Genomic DNA, 12,138 nt, shown 5'->3' with positions numbered 1-12,138 from the left:
CCCATTGTTGCCAGGCAACAGTGCAGGCCCCTGCCTGCCAAGTGTTCTGATTTGTCAATAAAGCTGCAAGTCTGGATTGCTATGTAAGATCTCCTGATTTTCATGTTAGTAAAGACAGAATAATGATAGACAGAATAATGGCCTCCCATAGGTCTCCACATCCTAATCCCAGTTACACGGCAAAGGGGAATTATGGTAGCAGATGGGATTAAGGTTTCTAATCAGCTGACCTTAAAATAGGGAGAGGATCCTGGATTATCCAGTAGGCTCAATGTAATCACAAGGGTTCTTAGAGGTGGAAGTGGGAGACAAAAAAACTTAGTGTCAGAGTGATCTGGTGTGAGAAGGAGAGAACTGGCTATTGCTGGCTTCGAAAATAGAAGGGGGCACAAATCAAGGAATGTGGACAGCCTCCAGAAGCTGGAAAATGCAAGGAAACAGATTCTCCCCTAGAGCTTCCATAAGGCATAGCCCTGACTACACCAGGATTTTAGCCCACTGAGACCCATGTGGGACTCCTAACCTATAGAACTGTGTTGTTTTAAGCCATGGCATTTGTGGTAATTTGTTACAGCAGCCATAGGAATCTACCAGAGCAGCCACTTCCAATTTTTAACAAGGGGCACAGCGCAGCCCAAACAAAACGCATATGTGGGCTGGACCCACGGACCACAACGAGGAGAGTTGAGGGCTGGGGCCATCTCCTGGGTACCCAGCCCAGAGGCTGGCACACAGCAGCTCTCTGACACACACCCCAAGTTCACTGCTAGATCCCTTACCTTGGCAATCTGGTCAGAAAAGTCTCCAGGGATTTCTGGAAAACAGAGCTGCTTGACTGTAAGGAGTTCTACTCCCAAGGGACCTGTTAACCACAGCATCAGCACGCCGCCTAGACATTACCCAGGGACCAGAGAAACTGGCTTGGAGTAGAGAACGGAACAGGCAAGAATCCTTTCCAACTCCACCTTCTCAGGCAAAAAGAAAGAAGTGAGGGCCTTTCAGGTCCCTGGGGAAGCATCCAGTCCCTCCCTGCCCGACACCCACAGGACACTCTCCTGCTCACAGTGGTTCCCCAGCACCTACAGTAGTGAGATCACTTTGGTTTTTTTTAAACAGCAGAGGAACACTTCTCAAATGAGCCCCTTTTAGTTCCCCATGTTCAGATCAGAGCTGCTCTGATTAGAGGTAGGGCAGAGGGCCCAGGGCCCTGCTGGCTCACCACCAAAAAGACTGTGTGAGAACCACAGCCCGACTCAAATCGCACTAAGCTCTCTGCCTGTCCTTCTGGGTCTGCCTGTCCTGCCTGGTCGCCTGTCCTGCCTGGTTGGCCTGTGGCTGGGCCTCTGCCACATGTCCAGCCCTTCCTCATCCACGTCCTCCTTGCTGAGCCCGAGCTTGATGCTTCACCCTCAGGCCTTGGCCTAGCGCCATTCCCTCAGTCGGGAGTCCTCTCGTCTCTGTCCCCGGAAGTCCCACTTCTCCTTCAAGATTCTACTTACATATCATTTCCTCTGAAGCTTCTCTGACACCCAGGTTCATTCTCAGTGTCTGACACCACATTCTAAACTTCTCTCTCCTGGGGCTAACATCACTTGTCCCTATGTCGGGAGCCACTCTCTGCAGACCATAAGCTACCTGAGTGCAGGAACTTACACTTTATCATCTATGTATTCCCAGTGTATAGTTCATAATATATATGTGCTCAATAAATATTAAATAAAGACTGAATGAGGAGCCGGCCCAGTGGCGCAAGAAGTGAAGTGCGCGCGCTTCGCTGCGGCGGCCCGGGGTTCACCGGTTCGGATCCTGGGCATGCACCGACGCACTGCTTGTCAAGCCATGCTGTGGTGGCGTCCGACATAAAGTGGAGGAAGATGGGCACGGATGTTAACCCAGGGCCAGTCTTCCTCAGCAAAAAGAGGAGGATTGGCAGATGTTACCACAGAGCTGATCTCCTCACAAAAATAAAAATAAAAATAAAGACTGAATGAATTGGACAGTAAACTAACTTTTTCTGGAAATACCATAAATAACGATATTGTGATATGCAGTAAATGCACCAGGTAAAATCTTATTTCAAATCTTTGACTAAAAAGTGAATCTTACTAAATTAGGAACTCTAAATCACAACTATCTTTAATATGATTACCGTAAAGAAATTTAGTTTTAAATTTTACAAGCAGTGTCTGCTACAGTCAATACAATTAGGGGTGTCGGAAGGAACCTAGCTCGCAGGCTTGAATGAACAGGTAAGAACCCTCTGTGCCTGCTCCATAGACCTGGCTAAAAATCAGGCTGAAGGAGGATTACCAAACAGGTGGGTCACAATCTCTCCTCCTGCCCTCACCTTGTTTACACTCTTTGCTAAACTAGCCCCCTTTCCCACGGCGGCTCAAAAGCAAACTTCAGCAGCCCAGGTGGTCATCTCTGCCTCTCTCTCTCTGGCAAGATTCCACCTTATCTGCCGTCCCCTCCCTCTTTTCTCAAGCCGGTCCACAGTTGCTCTATGGCAGCTCAGGGCCCCAGCACACCATACCTCACTACTGCAAAGGCTTCTTGCTTTCTCCGGCTCCAAGTTTTTCCCACCTTCTAATCCCTGACACTCCTACAGGCTCCCCTGAGCACACAGTTCAGCTTCTCAGCCCACACAAACTATTATAATCATCTAGGGTACTTCTAAAAAAACTACTGGCTCCCCCTCCATGGTCTGGGGTGGGGCCCCATCACAGGAATTTTTAAAAAGCTTTCCAGGCCACGTGATTTGCAGGTGCAGCCAAGGATAAGAACTGCAGGCTCACAGGGTGTCACATCCACACTTCCCAGCTGGCACTGAGGCCCCTGCCTCTCCCCAAACAGAACTGAACTCTGGCCTCCCTTCACTCTGACACGTACCCTTGTGCTATCTCCAGAACTGTGACCTATCCATTCTCATGAAGCCAGCCCAACCAGGCCCTCACCCACAGGAATTATGCCACTTTGCAGGTCCCTGCCAGAAGGTCCCTCCCCAAACACTTGAGCTCCCTACTGCCAACACCACCAAATCCCAAGGCTACTGCCTCATCAGAGCCAGTGGCCATCTGGCCACCTCGGTCCTTACTGCTCTCGGCAGGCATCCACTGGGCAGAGCTGCTTCTGGAGCCTGTGCCACGCACATACCACACACACACCAAACGCATGCAGGACCTGCCCAAGCCCACCCCAAGCTTTGCCTCCTGCTGTTCCCTCAACTTGAAATGGCTTCCGCTCCCAGACACTGTTCCCTGTCCTTCGAGGTCCAACTCAAATCCTACCTTCTTCCTGACTCTTCTAGACTTTTCTTCATTCTTGATCTGACAAAGAATCAAAATCAGAGCTCCACAAACCACCAGCTTCTGTCTCACAAATAATAACTTTGTCTTCTCAATTAGACTAAGTTCTTGGTGTCAAGAAACACGGCATTTTATTTACACCCATTACTTGAACTCTAAAGACACGTGATGCATATTTTCCAGGCTCTGATCTCAAATATTCTGCCCTATTGTCATGAAATTGTCCTTGATTTGATGCCCATGCTTCTACATCAACCGGACTGCCTCTCATAAAGTGGAATAAAATTATTTCTCTGATCACCTGTTTCTCAAGTTTTTGGATCCAAAGTATACTCATTATAGCCAGGACAGCTCTGGGTATCAAACGGGCACTCATGGAGGACTTGAGTTCAAGTAAAAATGTGACTTTTTAGTCTGTTAGCATTCCTTCATTGCTGTGACTTGCTCGTGGGTGGCGCAGAGAAGAGAGCAGACTCTGAACAGCAACTTTCAGCTCCCATGATTTATTCAACAGACGCAAGTCCAACCCCTAGGCCCCCGAGAGCACACAGGGTGGGTGCTGACACACCGCTGTTGACCACCCTGGCTCGGGGGCTGCAGGCAATTCTCAATCTGCAGGAAAATGATCGCACCCTAGCCTCCTCGTACACTGCCAAGATCAGAAAAAGGACCCATCTGCTACAAGTCATGTGTCAATTGCCTGCTGAGGAAGGAGATACTTTATATTTTTATTTATATGTAAGTGTTTAAGACTATCAAGTTCTTCTGCATGAATTTGATCATGTTTTAACAACAGCATTACCAGAGGATTTTTTAGTCCTTAATTCCCATGTGTCATGTTCACAGAACCAATATACAGGGCTTCAGGATTACAGAGTAAAAAGAAATTCCCTCAAAGAGCAATTTGGGCAATTATTTTAACACAGCTTTGCAAACACAAACTCCTACCAGCCCACACAGACGTCCTCCCAGCCCACCCAGCTGGGTCCCCCCAGGTCCCTGTTGCACACATCCAGGCAGCTGTGGGTCTTAGAATTTACTTCTGTAGTCCTGGACAAGGAGGTGAGGTGTTGTCATAGAAACAGCTCATGAGACTCCAAAATCAGACAGGGGTGGGACTGAATTCAGGCCCTGCCAGCCACTGGGTGGGTGCACGTGAACAAGCTTGACGGCTCTGAGCCTCAGCTCGCTCACCTGCGACACGCCTACCTCCCAGGGCTGTTGAGAGGGGAGAGTGGGGCTAGGGGAGCACCTGGGCCAGCTGCAGAGTGACGTAGCAGAAATAATGTGGTTTTGAATCTGACACAGGTGGCAGCAAATACCAGCTGGGGAACTTACCGGCTGTGTGCCCTGGGGCAGGCTGCTGAAGCCCTCTGAGATTTAGTTTTTGCATATGCAAAAAAGAGAAATGGTGACAAGCCTTGCAGGATCATGATGAAAATTAAATTAAATACTGTGCATAAAAGCAGTAGTGCAGAGCCCGGCACACAGCAGACATTCAAAAACCATCAGGGCTCAAACACACACCCACGTGTTTGGTTTTGATGGACATGCTGATAATTACTACTGGAGGAAAATAGTTTTTTTTCCCCAAACTCTAAACACCAAAGAATATTAAATCAATCTGAATTGTTGGAGGGAGGAAGAGTGACTTCCATTAACACCACTGGCCATCCCTAAGGGCCCCGTGGGAGTCCGCTTGGTGCCCAACATCACTCCCCCTTGTCCCTTCCCAGCTGCATTTCTAAAAAGCCTTGACGGTGAGCATCTTGCTTGATGTGTGAGAATGATGAACCAGCTTTTCAAACAGAATCCTACATTTACTGCCTCTTCAAAGGATACGGACATCTTACATTCCCTTCATTGAGGAAAACATCCTGACTAACCCACAGAGTGATAATATCTGTGACCACAGTCCAAATTATAATCATGAAAGAACAAAGTGAAAACATCTCTTTGAAAAACCAAATTCCCTTCCCAAGTGACATGCCATCATCTTCTGAGCAGTATTCAGAGCATTTCAGAGGCAAAAAGCAACTGCTGTTCTTGAGTTTCCCCTGCACAGCCAGCCAGTGCTGACACCTTACACACCTTCCCATTCAATCTTCTGGGCTGGGGTTCCCAAATCCTGAGAGAGGGACGATGACGCCTGCACTCAGAAGTGATTAATTACAGATGCTTTTAAATCCACATCATGCATCAGCCCTAAATGGTCAGCTACCCCTCAGGATGAGCCTGCTTTTCTAGGCTCCATTTATCAGCCAGGTTGCCATGAAGGGAACATGGTGGGGCGGGGTCCCTTCATTTGCAGCCCTCTGTGCACCCAATTCCTAGCACTGCTTGAACAGAAAGAGAATTAAGTTACCCATTCTATCTCTAGAGGGCCTGAAAATGCAACACACTCTGTCTAGACCAGGATCAACAGGAAAGCTTTTCTGTGCCCAGGCACAAAGCAGGCTCCAGTACCTGGGTATGCTGGGAATGAGTCACCAGGAAGAATCCAATGCACATACAGGGAGCATTTTAACAATGTTGCAGATGTGGTTCAAAGGAGGCAGGCTTTTTTTTTTTTTTTTTTTAATCAAACCCTAAATCTAGCATCTATCAGTTAAAGTGCTCCATTAAACTCAACATTCAAACAGCAGTGCTTTCACAGATCCTAAGGTTAGGAAAAAGACAGAAACCTCCTTATTCACAAGTCCCAACCTTCTAAATAAACTTGGTGATTTTCAGGTCACAAGTTTATCCTATAATTTAAATGACGACCCACAGGAGCCGGTGGAGCAGGAGGGACCCAAGTTTGGGAACCACACGGACCTGGGTTTGCCTCCTGTCTGTGCCAGTCCCTCCAAGGTCACTTAACCTCTCTGGGCCTCAGTTGTTCCACTCATGGATGGGTGGTAATCCCTATGCTATACATCCATGTGAAGACAAAATGAAATTATCTTAAAAAAAAGTCTGCAGAAACAGCTTTGCATTTCAAGACACAAACAACGTAAGTGCTTGACTTGAAAACAGGTCTGGTCAAACGAGTCCCTAGATAGATGTCACTGAATACACTCACTGACGCACACGGACACTTATTTCACTGTATCTGATTTTCTAAGTTTCTATTTTTAGACACCCTGAACAAGCTAATTAAGATCACAGAAAATTCCATTGAGGAACTTATGAGAAAGCTTGTCAATTTTCAAAAACTCAACAGATGGTCATAAACAGTCATTTCATAATGCATCCGACAAAAGCAAAATGTGCTCTCTCCCACCCTCAACAATCTTAACTATTATCCCACGGTATTCAGTCCATTGTCAACTTGCAGAAGGGCTATAAGCAAGTCTCTTCCTCCCTGTGAGACTCGGTTCCTCAAATGAAGTAACAGGCATAACAATATTGTGGGATCCAACAGACCTGTTCGAATACCAGCCCCATGACTTACTGGCTATGTGACCTTGAACACATGACTTAAGCCCCTGGGTCTCAGTTTCCTAAGCTGTAGAAGAGGGATAATACCCACGTGACTTACATATAACTGCTGGACCAACAGCAGTGGTCTTTGCAAGAGCAAGACAGAACAGCGGAGCCTGTAGTAAGGGATCAATAAAAGTTTGTTCCCCTGCCCCCACGACTACTTATTTACACCTCAGACCTTTACTGAGTACCTACCACAGGTCAGAGACTGAGCTAGGTGCTGGAGAAGTAAAGAAAGACAGGGCAATCATTGGCTTCAAAGATGTCCAAGTGTCACAAGAGCCCCAGATACACAGACAACATGATAAGTGCTCCACCAGACTGTTTGGGGTGGTGAAGCTTAGAGACCAGAGGGGCCCAGACACTGGTGGAGTTGGCTGGCAAAGGCTTGACAGAAGAGGTCTGTTTAAATCAAACGTGAGTTGAAAGTCCAGCAGACAAACGAGGGAGTAGGACTAGATAAGACTTTCTATCCTCGCCAACCTCAAATTCCCAAAATCCAAGCCCTTGATTTCTCCAAGGCTCAGGGTCACCAGGTACTCATGCCATAAAATGACAACCACCATGGTCATCCACACCCCACCAATATGACAGGAAGATTCTGGGGAACAGTGAGAACAACTGCCAAAAAGCTTTGAAAACTTTAATGCACTTCCCAAGAGTATGACAACGACAACTGCATGCATGAAAATCTCTGAGCACCTTAGTCCACAAAGAACTGCAAGTTGCCACTCCTCCTAATGAAATTAAAAAAAAAAAAAAAAATGCCCATTCTTTAAGTTCAGGAAAAGCCAAGCCATTAAAACAAATCAGAGTCTAAAAAACTTTTCAGGACTCCTATCAGAATCCCAACTATTGGGAAATCCACACCTTATTATGGAAGACAGCTACATAAAGAGGCAACTGTCTTTCTACAGAGGATTTCTACAAAGGATGGGTCATTTTTCAAGACTGCGAATATCATGCTAGGTATCATCGCTCGCAAGTTTTACATTTCTTCACACCTCACATACGTACTTGGCACAACACAGCTTGCTGGCAGAGAGTTCTCCACAGAGCTCCCGATCTGCAAGCTCAGAGTTCAGGGAGGCAAAGGCTGGGCAAACCAGGAGAGATCAGGACACCCCACAGGACAATCCGAACTTGCTCCTGGTCCAGGGGCTTGTGGGATGCAGTCCTGAACCATGCCTTACAGTAATTTGCACTTTACCAAACTTTAATAGCCAGTATCTCATTCAACACTTACAAAAGAATAGCCCAGTGAGACTGGTAAGGATGACTAACCCAATATTAAAACTAAAGAAACAAATAAGCTTTAACAATGTAAGAATTAAAACACAGATAAACAAAAGATGAGAAGATCTTGGTGACTTCTCCAACACAATCACTTGTCCCAAACACAATCACTGGAATAAGTACCATTCAGAAACAAACTGTAGTCTCTTTTGATTTTCAATTAAATACAGATGAAAACTTAATTATCACTGCAAATTCAATCACTGCCATGCAGGATTCAGCACATGATTTTGTCAGCACCTATCATCGGATATCTAGAGCTACAAGATGCACAAGTTTTCTGCCAGAGCTTCATTAATCTTATGTAATTGAGGGAGGAGGGGGAGAGGAGGGCATGGATAATTAAAATGCACCTTTTTCAATTATTTTAACCCCCGTTCCAATCCCTTCTTTCACAGGGCATTTTCTGGAGGCGGAAAAGAACTCACACTTCTCATCTTTTCCTGCCCATTTTCTTTGTGAATGTTAAAAATAAACGAGGAGAGGAGTAATCCTGAACATCTCTCTAAAAAAAATCTAAAACGTGGTGGAGAAAGCCCTAAATACCGAGCTTCTAGTTCTGGCAACTGACACAGTATCACTGCGTGTGACCTTGGGCAAATCACTGCTTCTCTGGGCCTCCGTTTCCCCCACCTTAACCCTGATGATGGTTAAGTTCCATCCTCTCTTCAGGCACACACTTCAGATGCGTCTAGGGCAGCAAAACAGAGAAGGGAGCCCAGACGGAGCCCCAGGACGGAGGAATGGGTTTTCACGGGCCTCTGCTGGGGTTTCGGAGGAGAGCAAGTTGCCCCTCCCCACTCGCCCGCAAAGCCACTGGGCCAACTCCAGGTCGCAAACAAAAACCTGTCGGCACGGACTCCTCTAGGAAGGGCCGGCCTCTCCCAATGCGCTAGGCTCCTGGGGAGCCGCCCCACGGAGAGAGACAAGAAGGGTCTCCTGGAGAGGCCGGCCCCCACGCACCCATTCACCCACCCCGATGAGCCGAGCAGGACCGCCGCGCGGGGTCTCTGCCATCCCACGCGGAACAAAAGGCAGCTGGAGCCTGGCTCTGCCACCCCCGTCCCCGCTGTGCCGTGGGGGTGCGGGTGGGGGTGGGGAGGGAGAACCTAGGGCGGGGAAGGGGGCCCGCTCCAGCCCAAAGGAGAGGGGGCACGGGCCGGGATCCCGTACCGAGGGGACCCCTCCCTCGGCTTCTGGAGGGAACGGGGGCTGGGCTCTGCACGGGGGCGAGAGGCAGACCCGGCGGGGCTCTGGAGGAAAGGGGCGCTGGGCCCGCGGACGGGAGGAAAGTGCTCTGGGGAGGAGGGGCGGGGTTGTTCCAAGACGAAAGGTGGAGGGTGAGGGCCTGGAGGGGACTCCTGGATCTGGCGTGGGAGGAAAGGGAGCCCCAGACTCCGAGGATATAAAAGGAAGAGCTCCACGATAGGGAAACGGGGGGTCCTTGTAGCGGAAAGAAGGACCTAGATGGGGAGGGGGCCATGCTCCTGCCCGTGGAGCGGGACCTGGCTGGAAAGAAGGGGGCCCCGCCTGAGGTGGATGCTACCCAGCTGGGGCAGCAGGGGTGCCTGCTGCGGGCGGCTGGCTGGGGGGCGGGGGCCTGTGCTCTGGGGGCGTCCCCCCTGGGGAGGGGAGGGTCCGCGCCCTGGGGGGCCCCGCTCCGGCCCCCGAGCCCCGCGGGCCCCGGCTCACCTCCGCTCTTCCGGGCCGGCCCGGGTGCGCGGCCGCGGCCGCCACTAGCGCCGGGGAGGCGGGAGCGACCGGAGCCCGCGGAGCCGCCGCCGCGTCTAGCTCGGTTTGACACCCACACACCAGCCAACATGGCGGCCGGGAGGGGGCGCGCCGGCTGCGTGCGCGCGCCCGCCGGCCCCGCCCCCGCCCAGGCCCCGCCCCCGCGGCCCCCCACACACCCGCGACCCCGCGCGGGGCCGCCCGGCCCTCCCTCAGCGGCCCGCGGCGTACGTCCACGTCCCCCGGACGACCCCCGAAGCCCACGCGCGCGTCGGGGCGACGGCCAGCCGCCACACGAGCCCTGCAGAGTCGTTCCCGAGCCGCGCAGTCGGCGACCTCCCGCACGTCCCCCGCCCCGTACTCGAGCCGCCGCTCGCGGCCCCCCGGAGCGCCCGCGCGCCGCCGCGTGCTCGGCCCGCCGCCTCGCGCCTGAGGCCGCGGCGGGGCTCAGGCTTCCCTCGGGAGGGGCTCTGGAAGGCCGGGGCCGGTCACCGCCGGTCTCTGGGGCGGTGCTGGGTCACGAGTGTGTCCGCTGTGCAAGTTCACTGAGGAACACTTCAGGCGTGTGCGCTTTTCCGTATGTGTGTTACACTTCAATAAAACACTCAGAAACTACTCGGAGAGGGGCACAGGCTCGGCTACACTGCCAGAGGGGGCGTCACACCAGACGGGGAGCCCTTGGCCGTCCCCTCGCGGGAGGTTACAGACACCCCCGGGCGGGCTCGGCCCTTCACACGCCTGGCACCGTCGCGCCAGCGACAGGATCCGCCTCTTCCCGCCGGGTCAGCCAGCGCCCACGAGGCGCCCAGTGTGTGCCAAGCCCGGCGCTGGGCACCGAAGGGGACGGGCCAGGCGGGGGAGAGGCCAGCAGACGCCTCACGGCGGGGCCTGGGGTACGGGTCGGGGCTGCTAGGGCGGTGGACAGCACCGTCCCCGCTGCCTGTGTTCCAAGGAGGCCTGGGTGACATCAACGCCATGCCAAGCTCTGGTTTCAGGGAAGCTGTGTCCAGAAGTCCCACTCTGCCCTCACTTCCTAAGGGACCTCGGGCGAGTCCCTGCACTTCTCTGAGCCTTGAATTCTTCCTCCCTATGAAGGAGCCAGACGGACGAAGGCATCCCGTCTGTCCTCACAAGCTGGGATCTAGACTTCCCTTCTCTGGCAAAAATATGAGGGAGGGGAGGGGGGAGAAAATGGGAGGGGAGGGGAGAGAGAGGAGAGGAAGGGGAGGAGGAGAGAAGAGAAAGAAGTGGGGGAGGAGAGAGAGAGTTGGGGGACGCTAACACATTTGCAAACCCACATGGCCATTTTTCCTTTGAAAAGTCCGACACGGGTAGTTCTAGATGTGGAAACCGCTCCCCGCAGTTTGCTGCCCCTCCCACTGCTCAGCGTCCCTCCTCCGCCAGAAGAGCGCGTTAAGCCCTACACGCTGCCTTGCGGCAGGAACCTGAACTCCCCGTTTTGAACTTGGTCCACCTCCAACCCAAAGAAGACCCTCAACCAGTCCAACATACCTTGTAAGCCAAAGCTCGCTTTTTACCGGGCCTTCCTGGCCCTTGTGGGAGAGCAGAACTTGACGTGAAGCCATGGCTCCTGCCCTTCTGATGAATTATGGCAGCACACGGTGGGTGCCCTGTGCAGGCCTGAGCGCTTTACGTAGATGGTCTAAACCAGCGCTGCCCAGTGGAACTTCCCACAGTGACAGAAATGTTCTCTAGCTGTGCCGTCCACTGTAAGCACTTGAAATGTGGCTAGTGCGACCGAGGAGCTGAATATTTAAGACCTTATTCAACTTTAATTAATGAATTTAAATAGCCGCATGTGGCTAGATGCTGCCATACAAAACAGCACTGGCCTCAAACCTCCCCACGGCCCCACAAGCTGCGCATTCTCATTGTCTGCATTTTACAGGCAAGAACTTGAGGTTTGAAGAGATGCAGGGGCTCTGTCACCCGGGACGATTTTTCTACATGCGGAGCCCATTCCCTTCCCCTTCTGCTAGCGCGTCTGCGAGTCTGCGTAGCCACAGAGATAAAGCTGCAAGCTTTGGAAAGAGAACTGGATACAGATAAAGAGGTGATGAGCCAAGTACAGCCCAGGAAGTGAGTCGGAGAGCACGAGGTTGAGCCAGGCTGGGAGTGGGGGAGGGCCTCCTGAGGCCAGAAGACCACCGCCCCTGTGCAAGGTCAGAAGGGACATTCCTGCATTCCTCCAAGTCACTTCTCCTTTCTGCACCTCTTTTGAAGCGTATCACCCTCTTTCCCATTCCCTCTCTCATTCATCCTCGTGATGAGCCCTGGAAGGCAGCAGTCCTACTCCCATTCTATGATAAGCAAA

At 51.6% G+C, this 12,138-nt stretch overlaps 1 protein-coding gene across 3 annotated transcripts in view; it reads right to left on the bottom strand.

The window, feature by feature from the left end:
- EPN2 (epsin 2) overlaps nucleotides 1-11,811 on the bottom strand; it is an 85,530-nt gene extending 73,719 nt beyond the window's left edge. The window contains exon 1 of one of the 3 annotated variants that reach the window (XM_058559574.1): nucleotides 11,316-11,811. The gene's annotated coding sequence lies outside the window, so the exon portion shown is untranslated. Of the gene's footprint in view, nucleotides 1-9,764; nucleotides 9,853-11,315 lie in introns of those variants that run through there. The other 2 variants (XM_058559576.1, XM_058559573.1) reach the window with 2 other exon arrangements.
- Nucleotides 11,812-12,138: the final 327 nt, after the last annotated feature.

The sequence above is a fragment of the Diceros bicornis genome, chromosome 18, assembly GCF_020826845.1.
Source record: "Diceros bicornis minor isolate mBicDic1 chromosome 18, mDicBic1.mat.cur, whole genome shotgun sequence".
NCBI classification, from domain to species: Eukaryota; Metazoa; Chordata; class Mammalia; order Perissodactyla; family Rhinocerotidae; genus Diceros; species Diceros bicornis.
Note: the sequence above shows the minus strand (reverse complement) of the source record. Positions and strands in the feature narration are given on the sequence as shown.